Below are 12,709 nucleotides of genomic sequence, written 5' to 3'. Positions count from 1 at the left end.
TCCTTCAAACTTTTCTCTACATTTTCCAAACCAGTTTGGTGAAGTTACCAAACACTAAAAATGCACCTAATTTGTAAGCTAATTTAATTTTCCGTAGAGGGAACTCAAGAAAAACTTAGAAATTCAATTCAAGGCTCCACGCAAATTAATCGTGTTAGATATATTTCAAGCAATTTTTGGACCTAAGGAAGAAGTTTCAAGAAGACACAAGGAGTGGAGATCAGGACAAGTTTCAGACTACGTTGCTTAGAACATATGAAGCCTTGAGTATAGGTATTCAAACTATGCCACTTATAACGTATGAAACCTTGAGCATAAGTTATTAGACTGCATCGCTTGGAACGTAAGAAGTCTTGGATAGACTTCAGACTATATCGCTTGGAACGTGTGAAGCCTTGAGCATAGGTTTTCAAACTATGCTTCTAAGAACATTTGAAGCCATAGATGCAGTTTTTACACTACACCGCTTGAAATGTCAGAAGCCTTGGGTATTAGTTTCAAACTGTATCACAGGGAAAGCATGAAACCGTGGATGCAAGTTCAAACTCCATCGCTTGAAATGTAGGAAATCTTGTACATAGGTTACGACCGTGTCACTTTGAATACATGAAATCTTAGATACATGTTCTCAAGTTCAAGTCTACTACCATAAATCCTAAAGGGAAGGTTTTAGAGAATAGAACGAGAAGCAAGAGCAAGAACAAGAACTAAGAACAATAACCACGAACAAAACAAACAATAAGGACAAGGACAAGAACTTTACATCATATATTTAATATTTCATATATCAAATAAAATAAATATATTTTTTCTCATCTATGTTTAATATATATAATATATTAAATTTCAATTTGAACACTTCATAATATACTTTTCATTTATGGGTTATATCAATAGTGTTACTAGGATAAGGCACCCAACCTTATCTCTATACTATAGACCCTTCAGGATATTGCTTGAACATTATCCTCTCGTATTTATATTGTTCAGGATTATATTAATAACATTTGATTTTTCATAGCGTAGATAATATTAAATTAAATTAAAATAATCAAAATTATTATAAAAAATTAAATAATTAATTACAAGACTTTGGGCATAAATTCCAATATGTACCACGATTTGAAACAAATGTCACATGTATTGGGATATATTCCCATTTGATTAGTACGGACGCGTAGTCCATGATATTATACACGCTCCTTTCCCTCTATGTCTTTCGACAATGTGAGCTTATTCAAGCCTGTAGTGAAGCTCGGGGTACATATCTGAGCTAGCCTAGTCGTTCCATGTGCACGTGCATGAGTCATATATAGAAAAATATTACACAAACAACCCTACATGGTCGGGAAAGTAGAGACAAGGGAAAAGTTCTATGAAAAGATAGGTCCCACTATAATTGCATGTGATTGTATTTTCCAACACCAACAGTTGGGCTACTTAGTATATTTAAATACTCAAGCCACGTGCTACTTTTTCTCCACGTATTGGCAACGCACCCATGTACGGATGACAACATCTTTATAGAGGTCATGGAAATAAAGTCAGAGTAGTCGCATTTGCATTATATGTTGTAGTTCTTAAGTTAGATTAGGGCGTTTGATTTTCTTTTTCGTTTGATTTTGATTTTGTTGTTTTATTGAATCAATTGTTAGTTTAAATCAATTTTATGAATGTTTTAGTCCGTGACAACATTTTATTATATTCTACACAAAGTGCCACTTATAAATTTCTTTAAACCATTTTTACTACTATGTAGACTTTGGAGGGAAGGCGAGAGAAGATTAATATTTCACAGGTTAATTATATATGATTTGATTTTAATCTTAATCATTGTTTGAATCATGAATACGGCATTCATGGTTTGCCGTGGGAAGTTTAGGAGTTTCTTTGGTTTTGGAGTGTTGGTCCTTTGTTCTTAACAATTTTTGTGCCTTGACATTATCTTGGTGTGTGATCCCTCCGTGTAAATTCACAAGGAAAAATGGAAAAATGCAAGTATGCACAGATAAACTTTTTTTTTTTTTGTTTGTTCTTTTTTTGTTTTGTTACTTTTGTTTCTGGGAATTCACTGAATTTATTGTCTCATTCAAATGCTTGGATGATTTAAAACTAATTAAATAAAATTATGCAAAGTGTCACTATTGTCCAAAAACATAGAACAAAGAAAAAATCAACAATAATGAAAAAGGTTTGGCCAACTGAGATTAAATAGATATGTTGTTAACTTTGTTCTCGATTTTAGTTTCTTTTAATAGATTTCCAAGCCCACTCTCAAGTGTCATGCATGGTAATTACTTCCATAATAATTTGTAATTTCTATTAACAAGAGTCTTGAAGAATAATTATTCCTAACCTTTCTTTTTCCTTCGATTATTCTTGCAATGGAACTTAAGTAATAAAAAAAACTTAAAACACCCCATCAACGTACTTAAACTACATAAAACTCTCTCGCCTTGCCTACAAGGTTTAGCTCTCCATACGTACTGAATTAATTATGGGAATCCACATCTTAATCATAAAAAATTGATAGAGTAAGCAAAGAAAGTAGAAGATTAGAAAGTTATCCTACGATGGAAGTTCTCTTCCATTGAGCTCCATCGTCGACCTCTTTACCTTGATCTATCCTTCTTGGTTTTTTTTCTTCTGTTGTCAACAACTACTGGATTAAGATTGTTCTTCTTCTTCGACTCACTTTGCCCCCCACATTTCATCCTGCACTTACAAGTTCAATAATACAAATAATACATTCAACACTTCCATAGTGTTACTCAAAATACTTCTATGACGACTATCATTCCCTTTACATTTGCTTTTTTGACTTGACATCATAATTTATTTCATTAAATCTCTCTTGTCATAACATTTTTTTTCTTCCAAGAATCCTTCATGTCATCCTCTATTCTTTGGGCGCCTCCATTTGTGGTGCAAATCACCCAAGTCTTTAAGGAGAACTATATAGGTTAACACATTATTTGTGAGCTCACCTCTCTTGATGGCATTCTGAAGTTTTCAGTATGACCAAATTTTTTATGCAACTCACGTGAATAATAAGGATAACTCTCTCTCTCTCTCTCTCTTTACATTCCCATTACCTTCGATTCAGACACCTTTATTGGTGATGCAGATTGTCTGACAACGAGCAATTGGGATAATTTGTTTGTTTTCTTTTTTTATAGCATTGAGAGTTCAAACTTTAGGATGAAGAAGAATGGTCTAGGGTTTGTATATATTCTATTTTTTTCTATTATTTTGTATGGGGTGATAGAATTGTTTTAATACATCCAAACTTAATAAGCATTGCTGTGGGTGTGGAATAATTCTTGAAAGTAGCTTGAGGTGTGGAAGTTCTTGGTTATTGTCTTTGTTGAGAAAATGGTCTAAGGTTGGTGGTAGCTCGAGGTGTGGAAGTTCTTGGTTATTGTGTTTGTTGAGAAAATGGTTTAAGGTTGGTGAATAATGGAAATTTTAGCCGACAAAGATAGATTATAATAGATTGGATAGTCACCTTGCCTTTGATGCCTTTGATGAAGACTCCTTTAAATTTGAGTTTTAATTTCATTTTTTTTAGTTATATCTTTTAAGGAAATTCACCTCTGGTCTCATTAATTCTTTTTTCTCAAGAATGTTACCTTCGGTAATATGCCCATGACTACTAACTCTTGCTCAAAATAACAATGGGTACACATAATGGGTGCAGTGCTTTGATCTATACGCCTAATTAGTTCAAGCAAAAAAGTTATCATGGCACATGCATGAAGAAAACTTCGTGTATAGACAACAAAATAACTAAGTAGTACATGGGTGCAAGTGTTTCTAAGTAGTTCAAATCAAATTGAAATATGTGTAGATAGAAAACTCCTTTTTTTTACTTATCTTTCTTTCTTTTCAGCAATCTGCTACTTTGACCGCAGTTTTGAAGCAAATTTTTTATTCGTCTTTCCTTGTTTCTTGTTACATATGTTATTAGTTTTTTCCTTCTAATCTGCACTGCAGCAAATGTCAAAGAAATATTTCAGCATTTGGTGTAAAATGATTTTGCTATGATGGATCTTCAAACAAATTATCTTCGTTGACATAACATTGTGTTCCCATGTTACATAATGATTTACTTATTACTTGCTACTTGTTATAGTGTATACTTGCACTTATTCTTGTGAATTTTACATCATCTTATTATATACACCCTCAAGTGATCAAGTTTTTGGCGTCGTTACTGTGAAACCTAATTTTGTTATTTTACTTGTTGTAGATTTTCGTGAGTTGAAGCAAAAAGAAGCCGTAGTAAGCTTAATTTTCTACTGCTGCAGAATTCTATGTATGAACCAACCTAAGAATTTGGAATTTATTTTTGATCCCAAAATAGAGAGGACCTTAAGCTGAAGGTTTGAGGGAGCAAGTGAAAATGGTATACTAGAACATACAACAAATAGAACTTGGAGCTCAACAGAATTGGGAGTTTGAAAATCCAATAGTGATGGCTAACCAAAAGAGAACTACTAGTAATGCTATACTTAGTAGATGACAAAGAAAGAGTGATCCGAGCACACGCACACCTAGTTTTGGAAGAGATCCATGCATTATTAGACCCGAAATGTAGGCAACCACTTTTGAGCTAAATTTTGTGATATTTCAAATGTTGCAAACCATTGAAAAATTTCATGGACTACCGTCTGAAGATCCACACCTACATCTAAATGCATTTTTTGGAGTTAGTGACTCATTTAGATTCCAAGGAGTCGACCAAAATGTGATTAGATTGAGTTTATTTCCTTATTCTTTGAGGGATGGTTTTAAGTCATGGTTGAATACTTTAGCATCGGAAACAATTGACTCTTGGAATAGTCTAGCAGAAAAAGTTTTGATAAAGTATTTTTCAACCACTAGAAACGCACGGTTCAGAAATGAGATTGTTACTTTTCAAACATTGGAAGATGAGACATTAAGTGAAGCTTGGGAAATATTCAAGGAAATGCTTAGAAAGTGTTCTCACCATGGATTACCTCATTTTATACAAATGAAGACTTTTTACAATGGATTGAATATTTCTACTAAACAAGTGGTGGATGGTTCTGCTAATTGAGCTATTTTGTCAAAGACATGCAATGAAGCATATGAGATCCTAGAAAGAATAAATCCAATAATTGTCAATGGGCTGATGTGAGGAGCAATCTAGGGAAGAAGATCCGAGGAGTACTTGAAGTTGAGGCTTTATCTTTTATCAACGCTCAATTAGCTTCGATGAATAATATCCTACAAAATCTAGCATTTTGACAAGGCTTAGTGACCAAAGCACCAGTCGAAGCTGCTTTAGTAATGACCCAAGCTGTTGTAGTAATGACCTAGACAACACCTGAATCTTGAATATATTGTGGAGACAAACACACTTTTGATCAATGTCCAAGAAATCTGGTCTTACATTTTTATGTGCGGAATCGAGCTAGTCAAGAAAACCCGAAAAATAATCCCTTCTCAAATACTTAAAATCCGGTATGGAGAAACCATCCAAATTTCTAATGGAAGGGATAATGCTTATAAAACCAACAAATGCTACCTAAAGCAAATTACCCTCGTTCTAGATTACAAATCAATTGGCATATGATCCTCAACAAGCCACCACCCAAGGGAAAGGAACTAGTCAAGCTTAACACACATCAGGAACATCTCTCGAGAGCCTAATAAAATAATATATGGCCAAAAGTGATGTTGCGATACAAATTCAGCAAGCATTATTGCAAAATTTGGAAATTCAAGTAGGTTAATTAGCAACTGAGTTACGAAATAGACCTCTTGGGAAGCTGCCAACAGACGCCGAAACACCAAAAAGAGAAGGCAAAGAGAATGTCAAGCAATAGAGTTGAGAAGTGGGAAAGAAATACTAAGCAGGGGATAAAAAATTAAAAAACACGCTAATAGTCACTCTCAAGAAGTTGTTGTATAGAAAGAGTATAACAAAAATTATGCAAAAACTGCTGTAGAGAAAGAGCATCGCAAAAATTGTATAGAACCTGTGTAGTCTCCTAAATGCAAACAGTAGCCAACAATGGACAAGAAAACAGAACATACACACCAACACCAAATTTTTCACAAATAATAAAAAGAAAGAAGGAGGAAGCCGCTTTGATAAGTTTATAGATATTCAGAAGGAAATTCATATATAAATACCGTTAGTGAAAGTTTTGAAGCAAATGCCAAATTATGTAAAAATCTTGAAGGATGTGCTCACCAGTGGAAGAAAGTTTGAAGAATTCAAGGTAGTGGCACTAAATGAAGAGTGTAGTGCAATATTGAAACACGAGATCCCGCTAAATGTATAGTGCAGTGGATCTTATTTTTCAGTATTGCACTACACTCTTCATTCAACAACGCTAACACCTTAAATTCTTAAAATTTTCTTCGATCAGTGAGAATATTGTTAAATAAAAGTCATGTTTCTTATTTTTTAGTTAGGTTGTTTTTTACTCTTAAAACTTCTGAATTCACGACAATGGAAGAGCCTAATTCTAGCTGCCATTTTTTTTTGGCCAACTTGGGAGAAGTGTTCGCCCACTTTTATATTTGTGTGTAGTTAGTTTTTCTATTTTTGTAATTAAATTTGTTATTTAAACAATTCAACTGAATAAAAATAATATACGAGTCTTCAGCAAATCTCAGCGAATCTCTCTCCCTCTCTCCTTTTACTTCCGCTATTTTTTATTTCGAAGAAACCTTCGGCCACTTTTTCGTAACATTTTCCTCTGAATTGCCAGAGTCAACAAGTGGTATCAGAGCCAGGTTGAAGCAATCGGTAGTATACCATTACAGAAGAGCCAATCTCATCAACAGTCAAGTTGAATAGCTCAAGTGGTTAGAGCGTTGACCTAACAACACACAGGTCTCAGATTCGAGTAGAAGAAAATGCAAAGCGCGGAAATACACACATCGTGAGATCCATCTTGCGGGCAGACTCACTCACTCATCCACGCCGACGCCGTGATGACGGGCGTCGAGTTGTTGTTGAGCGAGAGTGAACAAAGCGAGACATCGACCGCCATCGTTCAATACCCGATTGTTGACAAGGTCCAACTACAATGAGTGGGCCTTGTTTGATGCGCGTCAACCTATAGGCATAGGCGCAAGGATTATGGCACACTCTCGAGCCATTGGAAGGAGAAACAATCGAGTATCCGGGAGGCGACTGGCGTTCGCCGCCATATTACGACGATCTGTGCCCCCCCAGAGAGATGTTGGTGTGTCTCTTTCCACCAAGCAGCGTACCTCGCAAATCGGCTTGGGATGGAATCAAATCCCATCGGGTCGGTGTACAACGTGTGCGGGAATCCTCAAGCCGCAAAGGCGGTAAGAAGCCCGGCCTATGTGGCTTAATCTGAGGAGGGACGAGCCATCTCTCTTCATGGTAAAGTGCATGCCGTCCCCAATCTTGATTCCAAATCCATGGATGGTGGAGGTAATCAACGACGACGTCGAACTCGAGAAAGAGCTCCAGCTGGGCGTAGCAAAAGGTGCCACCAACTGGAGGACGAGCAACACGAGCATCGACGATGGATCCTCGACACAGGAGAAACAAACCATATGGTGTTATGGTCCGTCGTCGAGATCGGAGGGCGCGACACCATCCTATTCGTCAGCAAGGGAGGCAAGCACCGCAAGCCGACCGATGTCTACTTCCATCCCGAGGCTCAAGGCTAACCTTGTAAGCCTGGGTCAACTCGATGAAACAGGCTGCTTCATTTCCATCGAGTGCGGACTACTCAAAATCTGCAATAATCAACGACGGTTGCTCATGCATGCTCGGTGTCACGGTCATGCTCGTCCAGGGCATGTCGCCCATGGCCGCATGCCCATGACAAGCCAAACCCTTGTCATGTCTTTTCATTCTAGTATTTTTTCTTTGTAATTCTAAGACGTATGACGCCTCAAAAATATCGTCTAGGCCTGCCAGACTTAAAATGGCTCAGAATGTACTATAGGGGGATATGACTAGTTGTCAATTTCTCCCTACCCAAGGTTATATATGCTAAGCCGTTGTTATCTTTCTCTTGCTTGCTTATATAACGTCTCTTTCTAAAATCTCTCTCTCTCCTCGTTTTCTAAAACCTTCTTTTAAAACCGAGGCTAGAGGCTCGATCATACGTCGCTTGGCCGTAGGCGACGCAAGAACAAATTGGCTTAAGCTCACTTGTCGTTGGAAAGTGAGTGCCGCACAATCGCTAGTCCGCTGCCTTCGAAAGCGCGATTGTGTCACTCGGCGCACGACAAACCGTCTTTACATCTTGGAGTTAGAGATAGAGCAACCCGTCAGCCTCTCGGCCAAGACCGAAGAGGTATCTTGGAGGTGGCACACAAGGTACGGGCACTTAAACTTTTCTCTCACATGTCTCGTGACATCGTATTCGACGAAAGCACCTTCTGACATTGGAATGACATGATCGAGGCACAGACCATAGTCCAAATCAATTCGCGGTGGAGTACCTCGTCACTGAGCCGGAAGAAGGAGGAGCCCAGCATTAGGAGCCCTCACCGCCGCCAGCAGGTGCATCAGGAGCCGTCACCACCGCCAGCAGGTGCACCCCCTGAACCAGTGGAATTTGCAACACCACGGACTGCGGATTCGACGCTGGATGCCGATCACGATGAAAGCACCTTCTGACATTGGAATGACGTGATCAAGGCACAGACCATAGTTCAAATCAATTCACGGTGGAGTACCTCGTCACTGAGCTGGAAGAAGGAGGAGCCCAGCATCAGGAGCCGTCACCGCCGCCAGCAGGTGCACCCCTTGAACCAGTGGAATTCGCAACACCATGGACTGCGGATTCGACGCTGGATGCCGATCACGATGCTGATCTGGAGGCCAGGTACCGAAGGGTGGACGACCTAGTGGGAGGAGGTGAACCACCTGGACTGGCAGCGCGTGAGCTCGAAGAAGTGGCAGATCTACATGCCATTAGTGCAGATGAACCGAAAACCTTCGCTGAAGCAGAAAAGAACCCGTGCTGACTGAAGGCAATGCAGAAGGAGATGACATTCATCACCGAGAATCAGACGTGGAGTCTGGAGGATATGCCACCGGGACACCGAGCCATAGGGCTCAAATGGGTCTTCAAACTGAAGCGCAACGAAAAAGGAGAAGTTGTGAAGCACAAGGCCTGTCAGGTGGCGAAGGGCTATGTCCAGAAGCAAGAAGTGGACTTCAAAGAGGTATTTATGCCAGTGGTAAGGTTAGAATCCATTCGTTTCTTGCTGGCAATTGCGGCACATTACTCGTGAGAGGTTCACCATATGGACGTAAAGTCTGCTTTCCTTAACGGAGAGCTGAAGGAGACCGTCTATGTCCGACAACCACCTGGCTTCCTGGACAACGACAACCTCGATAAGATACTGCGCCTGCACAAGGCACTCTACGGGCTTCGACAAGCCCCACGAGCCTGGAACGCGAAGCTCGACAGTACCCCACTATCACTGAAATTCAAACGTTGTGCCTCTGAGCATGGCATGTACACGCACGACCAGGCAAGCAGCGACTGATCGTGGGAGTGTACGTCGACGACCTCATAATCACTGGAGGCGACATGGAAGTCCTCAGAAGGTTCAAGAAGGAGATGTCAAAGAACTTCGAGATGAGCGATCTCGGCGTTCTCAGCTACTACCTCGGCATCGAAGTGCAACAGAATTCTACCGGCATCTCCATCTGCCAAAGTGCATACGCGAAGAAGCTGCTGGACACAACTGGGCTTGTGGACAGTAATCCTACAAGGACGCCAATGGAGGCTCGACTCCAACTAAGGAAGGCCGGCACTACGATGACAGTCGACTCCACCAATTGCCGTGACATTGTCGGGAGTCTGCGCTATCTGGTAAACTCTCGTCCTGATCTTGCTTATTCTGTTGAATATATGAGCAGGTTTATGGAAGCACCTAGGGAGGAGCATCTAGTGGCTGTCAAGCGCATCCTGCGCTATGTAGCCAGAACCAGAGGCTGGGGTGTAAGATACTGCGTAGGGAGCGAAAAGGAGAAACTCTAGCTGGTCGGCTACAGTGATAGTGACATGGCCGGTGACGTTGATGATCATAAGAGCACCAGCGGAATGATCTACTTTCTCTCAGGCGGCGCGATCTGCTGGCAATCAACAAAACAGAAGGTAGTTGCTTTGTCTTCCTACGAAGCAGAATACATCGCTGCTTCGATGGCAGCAACACAAGGGGTCTGGCTTGCGCGACTAATGGAAGAACTCATCGGGAGAGAAAGCGATCCACCAATGTCATATGTAGACAACAAAGCTACGATCTCCCTGATCAAAAATCCAGTTTTGCGCGACCGGAGCAAGCACATAGAAATCAAATTCCACTACATTCGAGAATGTGCAGATTGAGGGCTCATCAAGATTGATTTCATCCGAACAGAGGAACAACTTGGAGACATTCTCACCAAGTCCCTGGCGCGGGTAAAATTTGAAGAACTACGCTCAAAGATCGGAGTTCAAATAATAAGAGGAGAAGATTGTTAAATAAAAACCATGTTCCTTATTTAGTTAGGTTGTTTTTTATTCTTAAAATTTCTGAATTCACGCCAATGGAAGAGCCTCATTCTAGCTGACATTTTTTTGGCCAACTTGGGAGAAGTCTTTGCCCACTTTTCTATTGTTGCGTAGTTAGTTTTTCTATTTTTGTAATTAAATTTGTTATTTAAACAATTCAACGGAAGAAAAATAATATATCTCCAGCAAATCTCAGCGAAGCTCTCCCTCTCTCCTTTTACTTCCGCTATTTTTTCTTTCGAAGAAACCTTCGGCCAGTTTTTCGTCGACATTTTTCTCCAAATTGCGAGAGTCAACAAATATCCTTAAAGAATTTGACATAATTTGTCAATTGTTTCGCAGCTTTCACTAATGGTATGTTTAAATGAATTTCCAAATATATATCAATGAACTTCTTAGAGTGGCCTTCCTCCTTCTTTCTTTTCATTCTTGGTAGAAAATGAGGTTTTGGTATGTATGTTATGACCTCTTTTTCACTGCTGATTGTTGTTTGTGTTTTAGAAAACGACACTATTTGTGCATAATTTTTGTTGTGCGTCTTCTGTTTAGCACTTTTCAGCTTTCTCTACTATATGCCAACTGTCTTTAGTGATGAATATTGCATATTTTCTTAATTTCACATACCTTGTTGGGTATTTCTTACTGTTCAATTTTATTTCTTGACATTGCTCATTTTCCTCTCTTCTTGGCATTTTGGTATTTGCTAATAGCTTCCCAAGAGGTCTATTTCGTAACTCAGTTGCTAATTGACCTACTTGAACTTCCAAATTTCGCAAGGATTTTGTTGACTCTGTATCATAACATCTTTTTTTTGCCATATATTTCTTTATTAGACCCTAAAGCGATGTTTCCGGTATGTGTTGAGCTTGGTTAGTTCCTTTCCCTTAGGTGTTGCCTTGTTGAGGACCATATGCCATTTGATTTTGTAATCCAAAATCTTGAGGGTAATTTGCTATAGGTGATAGTTGTTGATTGTATGAGGGTTGTCTCTTCCATGAGAAGTTTGGATGGTTTCTCTACTGTGTGTTATAAGTATTTGAGAAGGGATTATTTTTCTGGGTTGCTTAACTAACTTGATACCCCATAGAAAAAATTGAAGCCGAATTACTCGGACATTGATCAAAAGTGTGTTCTTCTCCATAATATACAAAAGATTTAGTTGTTGTTTGACTCATTATAGCAACAATCTGGAATGGTACATTAGTCATTGAGCCTTCTACCAATACTAGATTTTTTAGAATATTAGTAATAAAAGCTAATAGATCTTTGATATAGGTCAAAGCATCAACTTCAAGTACTTCTCAGGTGTTCTTTACAGGATTGCTCCTCACATCAGCCTATTGACAATTGTTAGATGCTATTTTTTCTAGAATCTCATAAGATTCATTGTACGTTTTTTATAAAATAACTCCATTGGCGAAAGCGTCCATTAATTGTTTAGTAGCAATATTCCATTAATTGTAGAAAGTCTTCGTTTGAATACAATACAGAAAGTCTCACAGTTCTAGAAACTTACTTTGCTACTTTGTAGGCTATGGAGGGTAGGCTAGAGCAGATTAGTATTTCATAATATGGTAATGACTTTTGTTGTGGATTCAATAGCCTACAATTTTGGGAATTTGACCAAATAGGGTACAAAACAGTGTCTTGGGAGATAAAATTAACTCATTCTCCAATAAGGAACAGCAGATAAGTACTTCTCTTATAAATGTTGATTTTAGAACTTAAGAATGAAGCCTCACTTTCTCATTTTGTAACGATCAACTTTTTGATACTTTGAATCAGGTAAAACGGTGATAAAATTATTCCTGTTTTAAATAGATGAGTCAAAAGTAATTCAAGACATTAGAAATATAAAAATATACATTAAGAATTTGAAATGTACAATACGTGTCCATGGAAGTTATTTTACAAATAAATACACTGTTTTGAGACGGTATTAATACATAAAATAGTGACAATGATACATGTTTAATAGTCCTTGTAGATGCACAAGTCTTGCATGCTCTCGCCATCAATCATTCATCATAGATTGTTACTTTGATCGAGTGGTGAAGGCGTGTGCCTACTAAATACATGAGGTTTTCCCGTAAGAGTTCAAATCTCTTAAGGCAACGATTTTTTTTTTTTTTTTTTTTTTTTTTTTTTTTTTTTTTTTTTTTTTTTTTTTT

At 38.6% G+C, this 12,709-nt stretch overlaps 1 non-coding gene across 1 annotated transcript; it reads right to left on the bottom strand.

Moving 5' to 3' along the window:
• Positions 1–4,895: 4,895 nt before the first annotated feature.
• LOC111436731 lies at positions 4,896–5,001 on the bottom strand. The gene has a single exon (XR_002709319.1). It is a non-coding gene; the product is annotated as a Plant small nucleolar RNA R71 (small nucleolar RNA).
• Between the last annotated feature and the right edge of the window lie 7,708 nt (positions 5,002–12,709).

Source organism: Cucurbita moschata, unplaced genomic scaffold (assembly GCF_002738365.1).
Source record: "Cucurbita moschata cultivar Rifu unplaced genomic scaffold, Cmos_1.0 Cmo_Scf00059, whole genome shotgun sequence".
NCBI lineage: Eukaryota > Viridiplantae > Streptophyta > Magnoliopsida > Cucurbitales > Cucurbitaceae > Cucurbita > Cucurbita moschata.
The sequence above is the reverse complement of the archived record's forward strand: the minus strand, read 5'-3'. Positions and strand labels throughout refer to the sequence as shown.